Below are 24938 nucleotides of genomic sequence, written 5' to 3'. Positions count from 1 at the left end.
TGGTCACCCACCCATTGCACATGATGGCACACACAGATGCAATAATCATGCCTTTACACACCTGCAGGACCTCTACCCAACGTCACCTGACAGGAGGTTCCAGACATGTCCACACCCCCCCACAGAAGAGGCCCACAGAAATGACAGCAGCTCTGTCCAACTGGATCTAGATGACCAGCCCTGCCCATCTGGGACCTCGGGACAGTCGGTTCCCCACATACTGGCACATGCCACCACAGAGCCTCCCCCCTCAGGAAACACCAGCACAGCACCCACCCAGCGGGCCCATACCTATGTCCCCAGGACAGGTCAAGCAGCAGTGTGTCCACCACTACAGGGAACCCAGGCAAACCCACAAACCCAAGAACATCAGGGACCTGGGGGCAGTTGCAGTGGGCACACGGTTCAGGGGACAGAGGAACAGGGAAACAGGGGAACTGGGAGGACTTCTGTGTGACAGGGGGAGGACAGGCCCAGGGAACCCACTCTCCACGAAGCACTCTCCAACATCATGGGAGTGTACCATAATTTGGGGGTGGGGTTAGGGGATGGGGTGTTTTTGGTTTTGGGGAGTGGGTGAGGGGTCAGGGGGTTTTAGGTTTTGGAGTGGGGTTGGGGGGGTGGGGCGTTTTTGGTTTTGGGGAGGGGGTGGGGGATCAGGGGGTTTTAGGTTTTGGTGTGGGGTTGGGGGGTGGGGCGTTTCTGGTTTTGGGGAGGGGGTGGGGGTGGGTGATTTTAGGTTTTGGGGTGGGGTTGGGGGGGTGGGGCGTTTTTGGTTTTGGGGAGGGGGTGGGGGGTCAGGGGGTTTTAGGTTTTGGGGTGGGGTTTGGGGGGTGGGGTGAGGGATGTAGGGTGAATGGTGCCTATTAGTAATGGTTTTATCAGGAATGCCTTTACAACGAAATTTTGTTGTTAAGGCATTCGTGGTAAAATCATTAGTAGTAAGGACGAGGTCGGTGTTCCGACCTCGTTGTTAAGGTTAGTAGTTGTTTTTAATTCGGTGTTCCGTCGTATAATCCTTGTGAACACCAGGAGGGACACTGTGGCACAACAAGGGGCCCCTGGCACTAGCCTCAAGGATGAACTGCCCACCACCTCCGCTAGCGCTAGTGGACAGGAGGCAAACCACAGGACCACAACACCAGCACCCCACCCCCTGCAGATGGAGAACGACCCCGCAAACGGTCCCTGAGATCCAGGACAAAGACAGAGAACAATGCCAAGACCCCCGCCAAGAAATGAGACCACCCTGAATGTCATCCTTCTGTCCCACTTCGTCACCCTGTCCATCCTTAAACTGCCGTAGCTCCACTTCCTATGCCCCTTTGAACAATGCACCTGTGAGACAAATAAATGGACTCTGCCATGGACATTCCTCCACCATCACCCCTGCCCATTTTACAACCCCCTCCACTAATTTGCACTTAAATAAACACCCTTGAATCACAAAACAATCTGGAGTCAGTGTATGTTTTCACAAATGTGTATTTCCTATAACTAACGAAAATAGCAATGTCCATTGTATTGTCAACATACCTATGTCACACAGCTCTAGTCCATGAGGTAACATATCAGTGGTCACACAGTGGGACCCACATCTGTGAAATGGAAAGGCAAAGTGACAGGTCAGGGTCCATACACTGGGTGAAAGTGAAAGACATATGATAGGTCAAACAATTGTATGAGATGTAGGAGGCAGTGATGGCTTCTTACCTGTGTCTCACTGGAAGTATTGCTGGATCACATTGTTTCTGTTGTCGATATCCTCTTCTTCTGCCTCCTCTTCTTCACTGTCCACAGGCTCCACAGCTGCCACAAGACCTCCTTCTGGACCATCCTCCTGCAGAAAAGGCACCTGTTGTCGCAAAGCCAAGTTGTGCAGCATACAGCAGGCCACGATGATCTGGCACACCTTCTTTGGTGAGTAGTAGAGAGAACCACCTGGTTTGTGGCACAATCAAGTCTGTAAGTGATAATGATGTGTCTGTCTTCCATTGTCAATAGGTCCACCAGCGGTCTGTACACCGGAGGATGCCGCCATCTCCTCACCTGCCCCAGCGGACGTGTCCTATGGACAAGAACAGTGAGCACAGAGTCAGCCAACACTGAGGTAGTAAAAAAAGAATTTATTGCACACATTTCTCAATCCGCTATGTGCTTGTGACTGTCTGTATGCAAGGCCTAGATATGTGTGACACATTTAAAAATAATGCCATGTGGCCACCTGAAATGGCAGCTGCCTGACCTGTAATGTGGGACAAGGGGATATGAGGTAACTGCGCTGGCGTTGTACACTGTTGCAGTAGACGGTCAAAGACCGCAGCGCAATCCTGCATTGGTTAACATTGGGCCCTATGGGTCCCAGGAACCAACGACGATGTACGCCGGTGGTGACGGTACGCACCACCGTGGACGTGACCGCCATTTTCTCTCTGTTCACTCACTTGATACCTGATCTTCGACAGGAGGGGACCAACACTGCAAGTGCTGCTGTGACCTGTGTCTGGAAGCGACGATGGATCATGTGTCTGGGGAAAGGGCGCCTGCCTTCACTTCGGAGGAGTTGGAGAAACTAGTGGATGGGGTCCTCCCCCAGTACATGCTACTCTACGGTCCTCCAGAAAACAGGTGAGTACACTGTGAGCATGATGTATGGGCAATGCCTGTTTGGAGTGGTGTGGATGGAAGATATATGGGGGGAGGGACTGAGGCCTGCATGAGCAGACGGTGAGTGTATGTGCATCAGGGCAAGGGTGGGAACGTGGACCAATGACTGTGATGGTCCGGGCGGTTAAAGATCATCCTTTTCCCCTGTACTATTCCTCTAGGTCAGCACCCACCAGAAGAAGGATATTTGGCGTGCCATCCCAAAGGACGTCTGGACCCTGGGGGTCCACCACAGATGGAGCACCCACTGCCGGAAAAGATGGGAGGACATTTGCTGCTGGAGCAAGAAGACGGCGGAGGCCCAGCTGGGGATTCCCTCCCAATGTGGGAGGGGTGCCCGTCGCACCATGACTCCCCAGATGTTCAGGATCCTGGCGGTCGCGTATCCGGCGTTGGATGGGCGCTTGAGGGCATCACAGCAGCCACAAGGGGGTGAGTACAGTCACATCCCTCTGACTCTGCCCGCATTACGAGGTGTCTGGGTGGGGGAGGTGGGCAGTCGGTTACCCTAGGCCAGGGTGAGCTTTGTAGGCAAGGACCCTTTGTGAGGTAGGCTATGTGGCACCCCGACCCCACCAGTGGTAAGAGCCATCTACACCTAGTCAGGCTCTTGTGACTTCCATGTGTGCAGCAATCAGGCACAGGCCTTGTACCCCATGTCCCTATGATTAATAAGGGAACTCTAAGTGCATGGCGTAGTGCAGAGGGCTGCTGTGTCTGTAGTGTCCGCCAACGGTAGTGGTATTGCATGCACTGAACATGTCTTTCTTCTTTCTCCCCCCCCCTTTTGTGGTCTCCCTGTTCTTGTGTGCATTAGCATCATCAGGCGGAGGAGCAGTGCCACCGGAGCAGGAGGGAGCTGCATCCCACATGGCCCTGGAGGGTGAGACAATGGAGTCTGAAGTCACCAGTGGGACGGATGGCGAGGGGAGCTCCATGGCGGGGACAGGAGCAGAGACCAACGACACCGACTCCTCCTCTGATGGGAGCACCCTTGCGGTGGCAGGCCCCCCTGTCTCCACCGCATCTACAGGTACAGCTGACACCCCCCCTACCAGCACCGCCCTCCCAGCAGCCCCTCAGCATGTGTCCCGTGGCCACTCGCCCAGGAGGGTGGGTGTAGGAAAGAACCATCTTGCCTGGCATGTTACCCCCATATTTCACTGTATATATGTTGTTTTGGTGTATGTGTCACTGGGACCCTGCCAGCCAGGGCCCCAGTGCTCATAAGTGTGCCCTGTATGTGTTCCCTGTGTGATGACTAACTGTCTCACTGAGGCTCTGCTAACCAGAACCTCAGTGGTTATGCTCTCTCTTTACTTTCTAAATTGTCACTACAGGCTAGTGACCAATTTCACCAATTCACATAGGCATACTGGAACACCCTTATAATTCCCTAGTATATGGTACTGAGGTACCCAGGGTATTGGGGTTCCAGGAGATCCCTATGGGCTGCAGCATTTCTTTTGCCACCCTTAGGGAGCTCTGATAATTCTTGCACAGGCCTGCCACTGCAGCCTGAGTGAAATAACGTCCACGTTATTTCACAGCCATTTACCACTGCACTTAAGTAACTCATAAGTCACCTATATGTCTAACTTTTACCTAGTAAAGGTTGGGTGCTAAGTTACTTAGTGTGTGGGCACCCTGGCACTAGCCAAGGTGCCTCCACATCGTTCAGGGCAAATTCCCTGGACTTTGTGAGTGCGGGGACACCATTACACGCGTGCACTATACATAGGTCCCTACCTATGTATAGCGTCACAATGGTAACTCCGAACATGGTCATGTAACATGTACAAGATCATGGAATTGTCACCCCAATGCCATTGTGGCATTGGGGAGACAATTCCATGATCCCCTGAGCCTCTAGCACAGACCCGGGTACTGCCAAACTGCCTTTCCCGGGGTTTCACTGCAGCAGCTGCTGCTGCTGCCAACCCCTCAGACAGGTTTCTTCCCTCCTGGGTTCCAGCCAGGCTTGGCCCTGGAAGGCAGAACAAAGGACTTCCTCAGAGAGAGGGTGTTATACCCTCTCCCTTTGGAAAAAGGTGTCAGGGCTGGGGAGGAGTAGCCTCCCCCAGCCTCTGGAAATGCTTTGATGGACACAGATGGTGCCCATCTCTGCATAAGCCAGTCTACACCGGTTCAGGGATCCCCCAGCCCTGCTCTGGCGCGAAACTGGACAAAGGAAAGGGGAATGACCACTCCCCTGACCTGCACCTCCGAGGGGAGGTGCCCATAGCTCCTCCAGTGTGCTCCAGACCTCTGCCGTCTTGGAAACAGAGGTGTTGCTGGCACACTGGACTGCTCTGAGTGGCTAGTGCCAGCAGGTGACGTCAGAGACTCCTTCTGATAGGCTCTTACCTGTGTTGCTAGCCTATCCTCCTTCCTAGGTAGCCAAACCTCCTTTTCTGGCTATTTAGGGCCTCTGCTTTGGGGAATTCTTTAGATAACGAATGCAAGAGCTCATCAGAGTTCCTCTGCATCTCTCTCTTCACCTTCTGCCAAAGGATCAACCGCTGACTGCTCAGGACGCCTGCAAAACCGCAACAAAGTAGCAAAGACGACTACTGCAACCTTGTATCGCTGATCCTGCCGCCTTCTCAACTGTTTTCCTGGTAGTGCATGCTCTGGGGGTAGCCTGCCTCCTCTCTGCACTAGGAGCTCTGAAGAAATCTCCCGTGGGACGACGGAATCCTCCCCCTGCAACCGCAGGCAACAAAAGACTGCATCAGCGGTCCTCTGGGTCCCCTCTCAGCACGACGAGCGTGGTCCCTTGAACTCAGCAACTCTGTCCAAGTGACTCCCACAGTCCAGTGACTCTTCAGTCTTTGGTGGAGGTAAGTCCTTGCCTCCCCACGCTAGACTGCATTGCTGGGTACCGCGTGAGTCGCAGCTGCTCCAGCTCCTGTGCATTCTTCCAGGATTTCCTTCGTGCACAGCCAAGCCTGGGTCCCCAACACTCTAACCTGCAGTGCACAACCTCCTGAGTTGTCCTCCGGCGTCGTGGGACTTCCTTTTGTGTCTTCGGGTGAGCTCCGGTTCACTCCTCTTTGTAGTGCCTGTTCCGGCACTTTTGCGGGTGCTGCCTGCTTCTGTGTGGGCTCCCTGTCTTTCTGGGCGCCCCCTCTGTCTCCTCATCCAAGTGGCGACATCCTGGTCCCTCCTGGGCCACAGCAGCATCCAAAAACCCTAACCGTGACCCTTGCAGCTAGGAAGGCTTGTTTGCGGTCTTTCTGCGTGGGAACACCTCTGCAAGCTTCTTCACGACGTGGGACATCCATCCTCCAAAGGGGAAGTTCCTAGTCCTCTTCGTTCTTGCAGAATCCAAAGCTTCTACCATCCGGTGGCAGCTTCTTTGCACCCTCAGCTGGCATTTCCTGGGCATCTGCCCAATCTCGACTTTGTCGCGACTCTTGGACTTGGTCCCCTTGTTCCACAGGTACTCTCATTCGGAAATCCATTTTGGTTGCATTGCTGGTGTTGGTCTTCCTTGCAGAAGTCCCCCATCACGACTTCTGTGCTCTCTGGGGAATATAGGTGCACTTTACACCTACTTTTCAGGGTCTTGGGGTGGACTATTTTTCTAACCCTCACTGTTTTCTTACAGTCCCAGCGACCCTCTACAAGCTCACATAGGTTTGGGGTCCATTCGTGGTTCTCATTCCAATTCTAGAGTATATGGTTTGTGTTGCCCCTATACCTATGTGCTCCTATTGCAATCTACTGTAACTTTACATTGCTTGCATTACTTCCTTTTGCTATTACTGCATATTTTTGGTATTGTGTACACATATCTTGTGTATATTTGGCATCCTCATACTGAGGGTACTCACTGAGATACTTTTGGCATATTGTCATAAAATAAAGTACCTTTATTTTTAGTATATCTGTGTATTGTGTTTTCTTATGATATTGTGCATATGACACCAGTGGTATAGTAGGAGCTTTGCATGTCTCCTAGTTCAGCCTGAGCTGCTCTGCTATAGCTACCTTCTATCAGCCTAAGCTGCTAGAAACACCTCTTCTACACTAATAAGGGATAACTGGACCTGGTACAGAGTGTAAGTACCCCTTGGTACCCACTACACGCCAGGCCAGCCTCCTACAGTGGGCATCTCCTTCGCCCCAGGCACCTCAGGCCCTGCCCCAGTCGGCCCTGCTACCCTCAGTGAGGAGGCTATTGACCTCCTGAGATCCCTCACTGTTGGACAGTCTACCATTCTGAATGCCATCCAGGGAGTAGAGAGGCGGTGGCAACAAACAAATGCATACCTGGAGGCCATTCATTCTGGCCAGGCAGCCCAACAGCGAGCATTTCAGGCTCTGGCCTCAGCACTGATGGCAGCAATTGTCCCTGTGTCCAGCCTCCCCCCTCCAACTTCCACTACCCATACCCAATCCCCTGTACCTCAGCCTATCCCAAGCACACCTACAGACGAGCATGCACACACCTCAACACAAGGGCGGCTCAGGCAAACATAAGCACCACACATCCCACAGGCACTCACACAAGCACCATACCCATGCAGACATACCAACATCCACTGCCTCCACTGTGTCCCCCTCCTCCATCTCTCCCTCCTCCCTCCCTCTCTCGTCTCCACTCACACCTGCATGCACTACATCTTCAGCCACTACCTCCATCACAGCACGCCCATCACCATGCACCGCTCACATGCACTCACCACCCCCACTACCATTCACACATCCCCTGTGTCCTCTCCCAGTGTGTCTGTGAGCCCTCCTCCCAAAGTACACAAACACAGTCACACACCCACCCAACAGCCATCCACCTCACAACAGCCTCCAGCCAATGCACCTTCACCCAAAGTCAGCAAACGTACACCTCCTACGTCCACTACCTCGTCCTCCACTCCCAAATCCCCTCCACCTACCCGTCCCAAAGCTTTTCCTATCAAATGTTGATCTCTTCCCTACACTCCCCCCGGTCCGTCCCCTAGGGCCCACCTTTTCAGGTCCCAACCCAACACCTCAGCCACCACATCACTGGGCACAGTGGTGCCAGCAATAGCGGGATTTTGGAATGCGCCAAGCAACAGGGCTGCCAGTGTCCCAAGGAGCAAGGGCAAGGACATTCTCCCACCTCCAAAACAGAAAAAGTTGCCCACACCCCAGAGGTAGAAGGCAAAAACACCTGCCACCAAGGACTCAGGCAAAACAAAAGTGTAAAGTAGGAAGACAGCTGCGCCACCATCCAAAGTGGGGAATGGGCAAAAAATCAAAGGCAGGTCCACGTCGACGCCAACCTGCACGGCTGCGCCGCCATGGGGATTCCGACCCCCTCACCGCCATCCTGTTCCTGACGGTTTTGACCGCCAGGAACAGGATGGCGGTGAGGGGTGTTGTGGGGCCCCTGGGGGCCCCTGCAGTGCCAATGGCAATGGCATGGGCACTGCAGGGGCCCCCGTAAGAGGGCCCCACAAAGAATTTCAGTGTCTGCTCAGCAGACACTGAAATTCGTGACGGGTGCAACTGCACCCGTCGCACCTTCCCACTCCGCCGGCTCCATTCGCCGCCCGCCAGAGTTAGAATGACCCCCAGAGTCCGCCGCAAGCACCGCCGCTACTGACACCGCTGTCAGCACCGCCGCTAGTGACACTGCCCCCAGCACCGCCAGCAGTCCTGCCACATCCTGAGCCAGTGGCACCACCGCAGACATGGCTGCCATCCCCAATGGTCAGTCTTACAAGGCTGGTTGCACCACCGTCAGTGGAGTGTCACTTCCTCTACCTCAGTCCTTGGCAGGTTGAAACACTCTGGGCACAAAGCCCCTCCAGAACCAGTGGAGAAAGTCATCCACGACCTCAGTCCTTGGCAGGATGAAGCACTCTGGGCACAAAGCCTCCTCCAGAACCAGTGGAGTATCACACCTACTACCTCAGTCCTTGGCAGGATGAAGCACTCTGGGCACAAAGCCCCCTCTAGAACCAGTAGAGAGAGGCATCCACTACCTCAATCCTTGGCAGGATGAAGCACTCTGGGCACAAAGCCCCCTCCAGAACCATTGGAGTATCACATCCACTACCTTAGTCCTTGGCAGGATGAAGCACTTTGGGCACAAAACTCCCTCCAGAACCAGTGGAGAAAGGCATGCACTACCTCAGTCCTTGGCAGGATGAAGCACTCTGGGCACAAAACCCCCTCCAGAACCAGTGGAGAAAGGCATCCACTACCTCAGTCCTTGGCAGGATGAAGCACTCTGGGCACAAAGCCCTCTCCAGAACCAGTGGAGAAAGGCATCCACTTGAGAGACTGTGTATTTGCACTCCCCAGGATAAAGCAGTAGGCAAACCACCCACTGAAAAGACTTGAGAGACTGTGGCTTTGCACTCCCCAGGATAAAGCAGTGGGCAACCCACCCACTGGAGAGACTTGAGAGACTGTGGCTTTGCACTCCCCAGGATACATCAATGGGCATGGAGCCCCCTCGTGGAGCTGGCGTCGTGCACTTATCCGGCTGAGGTGTCCCCCATTCCTTCCCCCTGAGGTGCCTGTTTCATTTCGATCTGCTGCCCCAGCAGTGTTCTCTCCGTTTGCAGTCTGGTATCAAGTGTGGGCCTCGCCCATGCATTTTGGGCCCAGTGGTCCACGGACGTTGAATGGTGCACTATCCGGACTTGTATAGTTGGTGTACATAATTGTTTATACTGTATTTAAAGTTTTGACTAATGGATTTTTATTGATTACAATCGTTACAATCATTCCCTTTTGTCATTGTGTTCTTTCAGGGGGATTTGGGGGCGGTTTAAATCTATTGTTGCAGCATGTTTTGGTGTGTGTGTTGTTGTAGGTGAGGGTGGGGGTGTTGCGTGTTGCGTGTGTATGTCACTCTCTTTTCCCTCCACCCTCCCTTGTGTTGTAGGTGCAGTACTCACTGTGGTCGTCTTCGCCGCCGTCATTCGTGCGTGCTCCTGGTAGAGGAGCAGGAAAACTATTGCAGGGAGGATTTGGAGTTCTGGCTCCATGGTGTCCTGGTTCCTCGTGGGTTGTGTAGAGGTGAGTGTTTCCCCTTCCAAGTCCTGTTTACGCCGTGTTTTTGTTTGCGTTGAATCCTCTCCGGAAAAGGTGGCGGATTGGCCTGTCATAATAGTGTGGGCGGTACATTGACTTCCGCCTCTCTGTTGGCGGTGACCTCCATGCTGTTTGTTTGTACCGCCATGGCGGTCAGAGTGTTAAAGTGGCTGTCTATGTTGGCGGTTTCCGCCATGGTCATGATTCCATTTTTTTTACCGCCGGCCTGTTGGCGGTCTTACTGCCGCTTTAACACTGACCGCCAGGGTTGTAATTAGGGCCTTTGTCTCCTAAGGAAAGCCTTGCTGCTCATTGCCAGCTTCCAAGGGTTGAGCTGTGGTTAATTTATTGAGACCTAACTGGACCTAGTGGAGGTTAGTGGCCTATTGCTAAGTGTAGGTACTTACCTGCCCTTGCCAATAATCCACTTTCCAACACCAAGGCACACACTCATGCATACACTAATACACCCAGGCACATGCTAATGCATACACTAACAAACCCAGGCTCACAGTGTTAGAAATGGGGTCTCTAGTTGGCAGTCGGTTTACACCCTGCCCAAGTAGGGACCCTCACTTTAGTCAGAGTAAGGGAGCTTCACAGCTCAGATAACCCCTGCTCACCCTCTTCATACCCTAGCACTAGCAGTCAGGCTTATCTCAAAGGCAATGAGTAAAGTATTTGTACAAAGACACAGTAACACAGTGAAAACACCACAAAAGGACTCAACTTCAGTTAAAAAAAATTAACAATATTTATCTAAATCAAAGAAGACCAAAACAACAAACATCCAAGAAACACAAGCAGAAATATTGATTTAAAAAGATTAAGGGGGTCATTCTGAGTCTGGCGGGCGGCGGAGGCCGCCCGCCAGACTTCCCCCCTCCAAAATACCGCTCCGCGGTCGCAAGACCGCTGAGGGTATTTTGGCTTTTGCACTGGGCTGGCGGGCGACCGCCAAAAGGCCGCCCGCCAGCCCAGTGCAAAAACCCTTCCCACGAGGACGCCGGCTCAAAATTGAGCCGGCGGAGTGGGAAGGTGCGACGGGTGCAGTTGCACCCGTCGCGAATTTCACTGTCTGCTAAGCAGACAGTGAAATTCCTTTTGGGGCCCTCTTACGGGGGCCCCTGCAGTGCCCATGCCATTGGCATGGGCACTGCAGGGGCCCCCAGGGGCCCCACGACAACCCATACCACCATCCTGTTCATGGCGGTATGGGCTGTCAGAATCCCTATGGCGGCGCAGCGAGCTGCGCCGCCATGGAGGATTCAGAAGGGCAGCGGAAAACCGTCGGGAGACCGCCGGTTTTCCTCTTCTGACCGCGGCTGAACCGCCGCGGTCAGAATGCCCTGCGGGGCACCGCCAGCCCGTAGGCGGTGCTCCCGCCGACCCTGGCCCCGGCGGTCTAGTACCGCCGGGGTCAGAATCACCCCCTAAATCCCAATAAAAACATTTAGAAAAACAATAGCTCCAACTGGAGCTATCACAACGTTGTTGATGGAGTCGTTCCCAGCAGTTCGACGCCACTCACGAGGAGGGTGACACCAATCATAGAGTCACACGGACCCCGCAGGTACAGAGTATGAAGAAAACAAGCATTTGCACGGAGTCAGGGAAGTGAGGTGTTGCAGGAACCAGTGTGACATCAGCTCCTTACTGCAGAACAGGGGAGGTGATGTGGCGTCGGGGTGAGGCATCGGCTCCTTACTATCCGACAGGATCGATGAATCAGACAGGTGAAGACGTGGTGGCGTGACTTCTCAGGGGCACGGTCACGACACCAGGCTACAGGCATAGTCTGGCACACTATCGTCCAGATCACCTGATGTGGCTGCTTCTTGGAAGTCAGCTATGTCAAGGGGGCAAAAATACTGCCCTACCACTTGACAAACCTCCCGTAGTACCCGATAAGTCATAAGAAGGCTATACCTGCAGTCTGGGTCACGGGGTGTCCAAGCCAGAATGGTGTCAATTTTTGCCACTAGAGGTGCCACCTGGCTGCTCCCTACCTGGTGCCCCAAGTACACCACAGACCCCTGCATCAGGGCCCTCAACACTTCTTGGAGGTTGTTCAAGTGGTCCTCCCAGCTCGAGCAGAAGACAGCAATGTCATCTAGGGAGGCAGCACTGAAGTTTTCCAACCTAGCCTGGACCTGGTTGACGAACCTCTGGAATGTGGCAGGGGCATTCTTCAACACAAAAGGCATGACACAAAACTGCTAGTGCCTCTCTGATGTTGAGAATGCAGACCTTTCTTTTGCCCCCTCGATTAAGGCAATCTGCCAGAACCCAGACATCAGATCAAACGTGCTGAGGAACTTGGCAGCTCCAAACCTGTGTATGAGCTTGCCAGCTCTGGGGATGGAATGTGCGTCAGTCCTGGTGATAGCATTGAGCCCCCAATAGTCAACACAGAACCTGGTGTGATACCAGGTAGAGCAGCCATGGGAACCAGGACCACTGGACTGGACCAAGGACTGTTGGAGTGCTAAATCGCCCCTATGTCTAGCTTCTTAGAGACTTCCTCCTTGACGCTGTTTCTCACTCTGTCAGTTAACCTGTAAGACTTGTGCTTAACAGGAAGGCTGTCCCCAGCATCAATGTCATGGGTGCACCAGTGGGTGTCCCTAGGGGTAAGTGAGAAGAGGGAGGCAGACTGTCCTTGCAACTGGAGACAGCCCCTCTGCTGATCGAGGTTTGCACCCTCCACTGACCCATCCTGCTCTTTGAAAGACAAGAGGTCAGGGAGAGCTTTACTCTCCTCTTCCACCCCATCATCTGTGAAAAAGAGCATGGTCAACTTAGACCTCTGAATGTGTGGTTTGAGGAGTGTAACTCTTTTAAAGGGTTTCTAAGCATCTGCATGTCCACCAAGTAGATGACATTACTTTTGCTCTTCATCTCAAATGGCTCAGACCAATGGCCTTGGAGAGCATAGGGCTCTATTGGGGACATCACCCACACTTTCTGGCCAGGCTGAAACTCAACCAGAGTGGTATTCTGATCATACCAGCATTTCATGTCTCCCTGGCTAGCCTCCAGATTCTCCTAGGTGAGTTTCCAGAAGTGGGCTGTCTGGTTCTTGAAGGCCAGAATGTAACTTAATACATCCAGGGGTGGCTTCCTAGGAGCTTGCTCTCAGCCCTCCTTCACCAAACTAAGAGGCCCTTTCACAGGGTGCCCATAGAGAAGTTCGAAAAGGCTGAAGCCACCCCCTTCGGTGGTACTTCCCTGTAAGCAAACAGGCATGGTAACAAGACATCCTTATGGGTTTAGAGATACCCATAATCATGCTCTTCAGGGTACAGTTGAATCTCTCAACCAACTCATTGCCTAGGGGAGTGGTAAGCTTTGGTGAACTTGTATGTTACACCATATTCCCTCTACATGGCCTTCATGTACATGGTCATGAAGTTGGTACCCAGGCCAGATAACACCTCCATAGGGAAACCTTCATGGGTAAAGATCCCCTAAAATGTCCTGGCCACTGTGGGCACAGTCACTGTCCTCAGTGGGATAGCTTCTTGATACAAAGTGGCATGGTCCACCAAGATCAGGATAAACCTGTTCCCCACTGATGTCTTGGCATCCAGAGGCCACAGGATATCAATGCCCACCCACTTAAAAGGGATGCTCATGATAGGAAAGGGTTGAAGAGGAGCACCTCGTCCCAGATATGCAACTCGTCTGGCAGGTCCTGCAGAACCCATCTTAGGCCTTCTTCATTTGAGGCCAATAAAAGTGGGTGACAAGCCTAACAAAGGTCTTGTCTTGCCTCAAATGGCCTTCCAGTGGCACATCATGTGCCTGAATAGTAGGAAAGCTCTGATACATTGTGGTACCACCAGCACAGGGGCTGCCCTAGGCTCAGCAACCTTAAGCTCACTATACAGGAGATCATTCTCCCAGAAAATCAAGTGAGATCCAGAGGTCTCATCAGCTGCCTGAGCATCTGCCTGTTTCAGAAGTCCCTCATGGGTGGAGCATGTTTTCTGTGCTGCGCAGAGCTCCTCCCTGGTGGGGCCTCCCTCCTTCTACCAATGGGCCAGCTCAGGTAGGTCCCCCAGTTCAGCCACTTCTTCCCCTGCAGGTTCTGTGGTGTTCCCCTCAGGTTTAGCCTCCTCCCAGATGGTGGGAATCTCAGGAGTGGGTTTCCCAACTCATTGCCCCTTCTTTTCCTGGCAAGCATGTGGGCCACTGTTTCAGGCACCAAGTCCTTCTGATCACCCTCTCTGGTGGCCATGGACTGTGTGGTGATGCCCACCCACTCTGGCAATCCCAACATTTACAAATGTGACCTGAACTCCACAACCTTCCAGGCAGTAAGCTCCAGATTGTTTCCTAGCAGACAATCAATAGCTCACAGCTACCCATAAGGAACTTGAGACCCCCCCATTCAAAGGGAACCTGAGCTTCCAAGCACTGGCGCTCACTGTTGTCTGCTGCATCAACCTGATGGACCATATTAGGGACTACCTGCTCCTCAGACACCAGATGACAGCGGACTGTTGTCATACTGGCTCCTGTATCTCTCAGAGTCTCCTCCCACCTCCCACTGATGGTCACCCAATGCCTGTACTTCTTTGTATTATCAGGCATGAGCGTTTTCTGGATTAACTCATCCTCACCAAGGGAGACTAGAGTTAACTCTGCTGGCTCCCCACCACTAACAGGGCCAACTCCTCCCCAAGTGCTGCAATGCCACCCTAAGTGCCTGCCACCAGTGGTGGACTGAGCCTGCTTAAGACACCAGGGACTCCCTCTGATGTGCCCTTCCTGGCCAAAGGCAAAGTACTTGATGGGCCCCTTCCCTGTAGGCTTTCGTGAAGGGAAGCAACTCTTCTCCTCAACAGAGGGGTGGGAATCTTTACTCTGATACCTTGTTTGGGGACCTTTAGAGAATCCCTTACTTTTATCCTTGTCTCCCCCTTCCTTCTTCTTTGGGGACCCTACCCACCCTTGATGGAGTCTCCCTCATACAAAGTCTTGTGGACACTGGTACTCACCCAACCGTTTGCCTCCTGGGCAATCTGAAATCCCGCAACATTATGAGTCCTAAGTGCTGCCACCGACATCCGTGACAACCAACTCTGCTGTGGCGCCTGTGCAAGCTTCCTGAGTCTGCCTCCCAATCTCTCTCAGTAATCCTGTGCATGTGGAGTGCTGCCTCATAGCCCTGAAAACACTTGTGGATGTCATCCTCCTTAGTGTACGCAGGATTTCATTGAGGCTGTGGTGGCATCAGGCCTGCAGCATTGGTCGGGTTCAGAGACAGAGAGCACTTGCACTTTAGCACTGGTTGTCAGTGGCAAAGTGTCCAGAGTATTAAAGGCAGCAAAAATGAATAAAAGCACAGGGTCCAAAAACAGGGTGTCAGAAGGCAACATTTACAGGGATACCACTCCCAGAGCTCCTAGGTCTAACACTGATACAGACAGTGACAGACACAGGCACACACTGATAAAGACACTGGCACACTCAGTCAGGCACTCATGTATACACTGACATTTCCAGGCACACACTAATACATTTACTATCATGCTAAGGCATGCACTGACACAGACACTGACACACCCAAACACAGTGACACAAACACTGACACACTCAGGCACACACTGATGCAGACTTGATGCATACACGTACACACCCAAGCACACACTCATGCATAAACTGACATACCCAGGCATACACTCATGCATAGACTGACACACCCAGGCCCACACCAGCGCATACCCTGACACACCCAGTCATACTCTAATGCTTACACTAACACACAGGCACACATGCATCTATACACTGGCATACGGAAACACACACTGATGTATACACTGACATACTCAAAAACACTCTCATGGAAACACTAACACTCCTAGGAACACAATGATGCATACACTGACACACCCAGGCACACACTGATACACACACTGACATATCCAGGGACACACTGATTCACACATTGACACACCCAGGAACACACTGGTGCTTACACTGGTATACCCAGGCAAAGATTCATCCATACACTGATATATGCAGGCACACACTGATGTATGCACTGACACACCCATGCAAACACTCATGTGTACAGTGACATACCCAGGTGCATACTAATGCATACACTGACACTCCCAGGAACACACTGATGCTTTCACTTACACACCTAGGCACACACTTATGCATACACTGACACACTCAAACACACTCATGGATACACTAACACACCCAGACAGACACTCATTCATTTACTGACACACCCAAGCAAACATTAACGCAGACACTAAAACTCCAAGGATGACATTCATGCATTCACTAACACACCCAGAGACACATTGATGCATACAGTGACACACCCAGACACACATTCATCAATACACTGACATACCAACACATACACTCATACATAAACTAACATACTGAAGTACACAATCATTTATATACTAACATACGCAGGCACAAACTCATCCATACACTGACATGCCTAAGCACCAACTCATTGATACAGTGATACATCAATGCATCCACTCATCCATACACTGACATACCAAGGCACACACTCATGCACACAATAACATACTCAGGCCCACACTCATGAATACACAGACACACCCAGGCACACACTCATCCATACACTAACATGCCTAGGCTGACACTCATACACACATTGATACACCCAGCCACACACATATGCGTACACTTACATGCTGAGGCACACATGCATACACTAACACACTCAAACACACAGTGAAGAATATAGTCCGGGCACATACTCATGCACACACTGACACACCCAGGCACACACTGATACATACTGTGACACACTGAAGAGCACACTCATGCATACACTGACATACCCAGGGACACAGATAAACAACCTATATACTGAATAAAAACACAGCTCTTCTTATGATTAGATGGTGTTCTAACACAAAACTTTTTATGAACAGGTTTTATTTTATTTCATTTTTGCTGTCTTATTCTTTTCATAAATGCACAAAAAAACAGGTGCAAAACTGCAGAAAAATAACCATAAAAGAAAGCAACAGGCTTTCTAACTGAAATACACTGCCGAAAAAGTAGGATGCAGAAAAAAAATGTCCATGGATGATTTCTAATCACATTCAAATATTCTGCCACAGATGTTGTGCTCAAGCCAACAAGCATGAGTCATCTCAAGCAGTGGGTCGTCATATGTCCTAGGTTAGGATACATAGCAGGAACAGTGATGGTGACTGGGGTGGATGGAGTAGGCAACATGACTGTAGATATTGAAGCATCATCAGCAGTTTCTCTTTCACCCATCATCCTCAGGTATGCTCTTTCATGGATAGTTTTAAGATGGTTCAAAAACGAACTACTTCAATGGCTGTATTTCTCGGTTGTGCCATAAGACAACACCTTAGATCAAATCGTACATTTTACGGTTTTTGCTGTGACTTTATTTTTCCCCTGAGGGAACTGACACACCTTGCTCTGTTTTTAGGTGGAAGTCTCTGCTCTACCTCATCTTCCTGCAAAAGGACAGGGTGCTCTCTTTCACAAGATGGATTTGATGCAGCCATGATTTCCAAAATCTGCAGTTGAAACAGTTGGAAGCCTCAAAAGCACAAGCTTAACTCTAATCGGTGTAGCTGTCTGCACTTTTATAGGAAATAACAGCTTTTGGGTGGGTTTGTTTTAAAATAAATGGTGTGGTGCTTATTAGGCCAATCAAAAGAGTAGGTTTGCATATGTTATCAAGGCGAATTCGTCGATCCAGTCCACAGATTTGGGATGTCCCAAAAAATATAAATTGTGTGAATTATTTAAAAAACAAATACATGCTGACAGAAATGTACACTTAAATATGTCCACATTGACCTCCGTCATTAAATTATTTTAGTCTATATGTATAAAATAATTTTTCAAAATTTCATTTGACTCTGCAAATTTAAATTTGTGAGTACGTTGTAATTACATGATTGAATGAAAACCATGGAACTCTTGTACTCCAGTCTTGCTCTGGTCCCACAGTGGATCCACGGACCTGAAAAATAGCGGAAAAAAATAAAACTTATTAAAACCAACTTAAATAATTTACTACATACCTTTCTTAAAACATATTAGGTTTATTGTTACTTATAAAGTGCAATTATTAAAAATATGTGTTCAACATATTAAATAAAAAAGTTCGCAAAAATGAAAAAATTAATACTATTAGGATTTATATCATAACATTTTAGAAAATTTTAAAAAAATAAAAAATCAACAAAAAACATAAAGTATATAAACATCTTAAAATGTATAAATAACATTTTGGAGAAAATATAGAAAATCACTAAAAACAATTATGAATAAAATCATATAATTTCATAACAAAAACTTTGAAAGTCACTGAAAAAAGCAAAAGTTACATGCATAGTATAGTTAGGAAAATTGAATTATATAAACCTTAGAAATTCACTTAGAAAACCAAAGGTTACTTGCACATTATAGTTAGGAGAATAGTATTAAAAAAAATCCTTAGAAATTCACTGAAAGAAGAAAGGTTGCAGTTAGGCTGACATGTGAAGTGTACCAACCTATAGAAATTCAGCTGTAATAGTCACCTAACCAAACTATGACGTACACCCCTGCAATGTACTGCTCATGAATTCACATATTAAATCACTCATGACATGGTCGGTGACATCACTGATGACATCTGAAAGGACATAGTGACTCAAAAATATTTAATAAAGTTTTATTGAATTACATGCCTGTGACTCTTTTTTAGATATTTTCATTAATACATTTTGGGGATAAAAAAACAAAAACATATTATTTTTCATTTAAGAAAAAAACAAAACAACTATATCTCTGTTCTACCTTTCATATTTTACACCACCAAAATGCAGTGGTAAATATAGCCACATGAAAGACTTGTACTTGATGTGATATATATTTAACACTTAAAATTCAACAGGCACATAGGTGACACTACAATCCCACCTGTAAAAAAAGCTCCAGCATGGGAAATGCTTTAGAAACTAAATAGTATATTCTTCCTTGGTCATAGTTCCCCTGACCCCTGGAGACATGTTTTCTGTGTTTTTTCCTAGTGCTCCTTAGGGCTGCAGATCTCCCTAAATCCCATCCACTACATAAAAAAAATTCTGATGTCCCTGCCACTTCTAGGGACATTCCCAAAACCAAAATATAGGTGTGTAACTCTCCCAGGGCCTGAATTGGTGCTCCTTAAATGAGCCATGAATAATAAATGAGCTGCTATGGCCGTACATTTAACATTCACTTTAGGCTTCTTTCTTACATTTATTCCTGGGTGTTCGGGCCCCACGTTGGACACCTACTGTTTTATCTTTCTATAAGGGCCACATGGGGAGCCCCATGACCACTGCAACCCCGCTGGCTCCCTGCTAGCGGCCAAATGAGTTGCCATTTTATTCTACAGATTACCTTGATGTCCACCTGAGTCACTCCAAGTCATTAATTGTTTTGAGGACTTGGATGGAGCCCCAGGGCCCCTGCAGCCCCACAGCCATTACCTTTGTACAAAAGAAGTGGCATGTCCTGTTGCACATCGAAGGCAAGCCACATCCATAGTCTTTTTAATTAGAGGGGGCACTCCACTGTCGGACCCTCATTGGAGGTTGTATGGGGAGGACCGGGGCCACCACAACTTCCTGCGTGATGTGGTGGCAGCCAATGAGATCTCAGCAGGAGATCTGTCAGATACATGGATATTCCACGTCCCTAGATGTGCAATTTATTTGAGCAATACTTGCTCAAAAAGTACTAAACAGATTGACAGCAAAGCAAAAAAGGGACTCTTTCTGGACCAAGATCTAGCTTTCTGATAAATGTGGTGTAAAACTGCTCAGTGGTTTTGGCTGTAGCTGTGTCTAACGTTCCTATGCCCCAGGGATGAAAACGATGACTTCCCCTCCCCGAGCCATCAGAGGCAAATGTTAGCCCACCTCCAGGACTCAAAACATAGGGGGTTATTCTAACTTTGGAGGAGGTGTTAATCCGTCCCAAAAGTGACGGAAAAGTGACGGATTTACCACCAGCCGTATTACGAGTCCATTATATCCTATGGAACTCGTAATACGGCTGGTGGTATATCCGTCACTTTACCGTCACTTTTGGGACGATTAACACTCCTCCAAAGTTAGAATAACCCCCATAGTGTATGGGAAGCAGAAATGCATAACTCCACTCCACAATCAATCAGAAGCCTCAGGGAGACCACTCCTAGGGCCAATATTTTGTCAACTGGGCTGGAGGAACATGTGGCCCCATTCCAAAGCCTCTACGGGTCCTGGGAAGCTCATCCCCAGTGATGAATACTTTAAGGGAGGGGGGCCACACGGCCCCACTCCCTGAGCCATTAATAGTCCTGGCTCAGTAGCTATGTCCCAGGCAGCCCACCCCCGGGAGCAGGACAAAGCGGTTTCCCTGCCCACACAAGTAGGGAAACCTATCTATGTACTTGCTTGACAAGAATATTATTGAATTATCTACCAAGTAGGAGCTAACACAAAGTCCACTACTAGTGGGCAGGACTTTAAAAATGCTATTGCCACTTGGAGCAGACATTTGATCTGTTTCCCTGCCCACACAGATGAGGACGGGGAAACAGACCAAAATATTTCTTATAACCACAAGAAGTATCATTAGTAACTTCTTCCTGCGGGCAGGAGCAATTCCAGCTTCTGCAACATGTGGAATCTTGCTGGGGCTGATGGGGCCTTGGGGTTTCCCTCTAAGCCTTTAACAAGACTATGGTGGGTGCACTGGATCAGCACCAGGGCACCCAACTTTTAGAAATGTGGACCTCAAGGGATCGGGCCCCTGGGGCCAATCATGAAGTAGGGAGGGGGCCATGCCTCCCCTTTTAACATAGGCCCTAGGAGATGGAGCCCCCCAGGCCTAAAGAGGCTCAGTGAGGGAGACCATAAGGCCCTCTCCATTTTTTCCCATATATGTATATCCAAAGGGTATGGGGTCTCCAGGACCTAACAAGGCTCAGGAAGGAGGGCCAAGATGCCCCCCTCTTTTTAATTTTTAGAAATGGCACTGATGGATAAGGTCACCAGTGGGGAATGTGCCCACTACCTTTAATGAAAATAAACGGCCATGGGAGATTGGGTCTTCAGGGTCTAATAAGGTCTGAGAGGGGGACCATGTGGCCCCCTTTCCCTTTATTGAAAATTAACTACCCTATGCATTGGGGTCCCCAGGGACTAATAAGGATCGGGAAGGGGGCCACCCCTTAATAAAAAAGAAAAGGCTCTGGGGATGGGGTCCATAGAGCATTATGAGGCTCAGGGAGGGGGGGGCCATGCTGCCTCCTTGGCTTTTAAAAACAAAGACCATGGGGGCTGAGTTCCCTAGGACCTGGCCCTGTGGCCAACACTACCACAGAAGGGCAAACGCATTGTTCAGTGTGGGGTTGGCTGCCTTTAGGAGGGTTGGCCATAGGACCTGGCTGCAGGCCAGGCCTTGTGGTCAACACCCACCACGCATGGCCATAGGTCATGCGTGGTGTGTTGTTGGATGCATGTGAGGGCTGGTCACAGGCCTGGCCCTGTGGCCATACCCCCACCATGCACGACAGAAGACTCTGTGAAGTGTGAGGTCAGATGCCTTAACAGGGGTTGGTCACAAAGCCTAGATGCAGGCCAGGCCTTGATGCCAAACTCCCACTGCTTACGGCCGAAGGGCTTGTGCAACGTGGGGTTTGCTGCATGCAGGGGGTGGTCACCACCCACTGTGCAGAGAGCACATGTATTAGGAGTATCTGCATTCTGTGAACACTTACACCCAATAGCATGCCCCCGGCTGTACAAAATTAGGTAGAAAAGCAATATGGCAGTTATCTTCCACTGTGTCAACTATAAAACTAATTAACACACTCATTGAATGATGTCATCAGTCATGTAATCAATTATGTCATTAATGATATCAGTTGAGATGTCATCAGTGATGTCATAAATAAGGCCATAAGCAGTGCATGGCAGGGGAGCCAGTGTGACATTTTAAATTCAAAATGTTAATGTTGTCATTGACATATTTACCTAACTGTAATTTTATTTTAACATTTTGTTTTTTTAGTGAATTTCTAGGGCTTCTTTTAAACAAAAACAGATCTTGTTATCACTCCTAACTATAATCTTACTTTAACCTTTGTTTGTTTTAGTGAATTTCTAGTTTTTTAAATGTAAAGTAATATTTTATTACCATAATTAAAGACAATCCCCTGCTGTGCATGGCAAGGCCCTGTGGCAAACCCTCCGCAGGTCATTATTTTTTAAAGGGTGGCATATGGACCCCTGACCCAAGCCTTAAGAGGCCCATGGGACCCCATCTGCCAGGTTATTTTTTAATGGGAGGAGTGGCCAAGTGCCCTCCCTCCCTGAGCCTCATTAGGCCCTGGGAAACCCATCCTTTGTTTTTTTAGGGGGAGGGGACAAAGAGACTCATTTCCTAAGCTATATTAGGCCATGAGGACCCCATCCCCCGGGATCATTTATTTATGGGAGGCGCAAAGACCCCCTCCCTGACCCTCATTAGGCCCTGGGGACCCTATCCCCGAGGCACAGTGGTAGAATGGTGAGTTACAGTTAGTGTTGTCTGGTTAGCAAGCAGAAAAGCATTTGGAACAAGGTCCACTGCTTATAATAATTTGAAGTTGTGGATAAATTGTAAATGAAAGTTATAACTATAACTTTAGAATGTTTAATTTTGTGTAGTTTAAACTTGGTTTGCATGGAGAAAATTTTATTTTCTAATTATATCTAAGCTTTAAACTTAGGTGATTTTATAGCTACCTATATCTATGTCCTGCAAAGGGCTAGCTGACATGGTACATTATGTGTCTCATCAGGTTGGAACAGCCACAGCCTCTTCAAATCAGGAACAGTGCCATTGCCTCAGTCCCAGCAAATGGGTCCTGTTGAAGAAACATGTGAGGAAGACATTGTTGGTGCCTTGTTGGCATGGGCCATATCGAGTCATATTGGGGACAATGACAGCAATTAAATTTGGAGGTCTCCCTAACTAGGTACATGTTTCCCATACTGACAGAGTTGAGTGCCCCCTTGATATGACACCACCTGTTTCAGAAGTACTGGTGGTAACACAGAGACACTGGGATCAGGTTAGTCAAGCTGTTGGGGATCAAAAGGAGCCTGAAACAGTACATGTCTGGTCTGAGGGGGAGAGATCCATGGCTGAAGCTGAAACAGAAGAGTCTCATCCTGTAATGGTGAATGAGTCAAATCCATATTTGGATCCTGACAGAGGAGTTAGTGCTGTGAGAAAGTGAGTGAAAGCTGTAGATCGTTGGCCCAGAAGACAAGAAAGAGAAAAACAGAACATGTTTATAGAGTGTGTGCTTCAGACAACTCTGGAGAACAACGAGAACTCCGATCTAGGGAAAAGTGAGAATGAAAGATTGTCATTAAGGAGATCTGAGAGAACTGGAGTGCCCTGTTGGAGGTACTCTTCACTTGAATGGATGTACTGCAGATGATGGAGAGAGAAAGCTTTGGGTTTTGAATTTTAGGATAGTTCTACAGATCCAACTTAACCTTCTTCAACTGAAAATTATGTTTTCATTTTATTTTGCGTTTCCTGTGCTGTTGGATAGACTGCGTCATTTCATTTTGCGTGTGATTATTAGTGACTTTGAACTGTGCTTTATTTAGAGACTTTGCATTGCCATTGTTAGGGAATTAAGAAGAGTACTGAGGCCTGAGTCTGCAGAAGAGGGGAGGGTTGTGCTTTAAAGGAACACAGATTAGGGCAGAGGAAGACTCACAAAGACCTTGGAAATAAATATGTTGCTGTTCATCACTTGGACTTTGTTTTGCTGCTTTGCACAGGTGGAATTTGACTATGAATACTCTGTTGCTGCTGCATTCCACCCTAAAGTTTTGATTTTAGAAAAGTCACAGTAACTAATTAGACCCGTAGATGCATATACATATTATGTGCAGTTTTGTTTATTTTGCTAGTATTCTTAGTTGTTTTATTGATTAGAGCACTGCCCCCTACACCATCTGTAATAAATGAGTTACCATCTAGTGTTTATCAGCAAACCCTGAGTCCTAGAGGTAGTGGTCTATATAGATTAGATTATAAGGCTTTAGAATTGTATGATTCTAGAGGAGATCATTCCTCAAAGGCATATTTTAGACTACTTTATGAGCATATTGAAACTGTAGACGTAAGGGATTGCTATGTTTGTACACGTTTACCTGCTTCCATTTCAGAAGGCAACACTTACCACCATATTACTTTGACATATGTAGTCTTTTTTAGTTTTTTGTTGAGCATATTTTATGGATGGGGTATTTTCCAACATTATTTTTTGAATTATGATTTAATCCTTTCAAAAGTTCAACTGTTCAAACATTTAAATTAAAACACTTATTTTAAAGGTGCTGAGACAGCAGGGATATATTTTGTATTTATCAAGGTACTAAACATTGTTTACTGACAGATATACAAAATACATTTTAGAATCTAGTGGAAGACAGAAGGAGAGATTTAGAGCCTAAATCTGAAACAGATAAAGACACTAAGAAACAAAAAAGGTGGAATAGAGAAGGCAGTGAACATCAAGTGAAGGGGAACCAACGAGCATCAGCTCTAGATTGGCAGCATGAGAAAAAGCTTTGCATACACATTGACCAGAGTTATTTAGATCTGTTATTTATAGGGAAGAGTGAATACAAACACATCTTTGATGTTAGAGGAAAAAATTTACTTTTTTTAGATGGAAAGGATCCTGTGATTCCTTGAGTAAACTATATTTGTGAACAGTACGCTTATTTAAGATTTACCAAGGGTTGGCATGGTACATGGTAATTCAGTAGAGTTTTCCTGAATGTTTACCGTTGGGAACATTGAAAAGATCTTGTATGGGATACAACATCTAGAACTAGAAGAGGTGTTGGTGCTAGAGGAATAGTATGAGATATTTTGGTGCATTGATCCCACCTGTAGTAGTGATTCTGAATGATTTGAAGATCAGAAAGCTGTCCAACATAATGGATAACTTAGCAAATAGTACAGCAAATTATGTTTTGCTTGTAAATACTAAGATGGTAGCGATAAGGTGTATGGTTTTGCAGAACGGGCTTGCATTAGATCTTCTACTCACAAAAGAGGGCAGCATCTGATGGATGCTAAAAGTTCAGGAATACTGTACATACATCCCAGACAAAAGTAGGGATTTGGATAAGTGCATT

The sequence above is a fragment of the Pleurodeles waltl genome, chromosome 2_2 (assembly GCF_031143425.1).
Source record: "Pleurodeles waltl isolate 20211129_DDA chromosome 2_2, aPleWal1.hap1.20221129, whole genome shotgun sequence".
Taxonomy (NCBI): Eukaryota; Metazoa; Chordata; class Amphibia; order Caudata; family Salamandridae; genus Pleurodeles; species Pleurodeles waltl.
Note: the sequence above shows the minus strand (reverse complement) of the source record.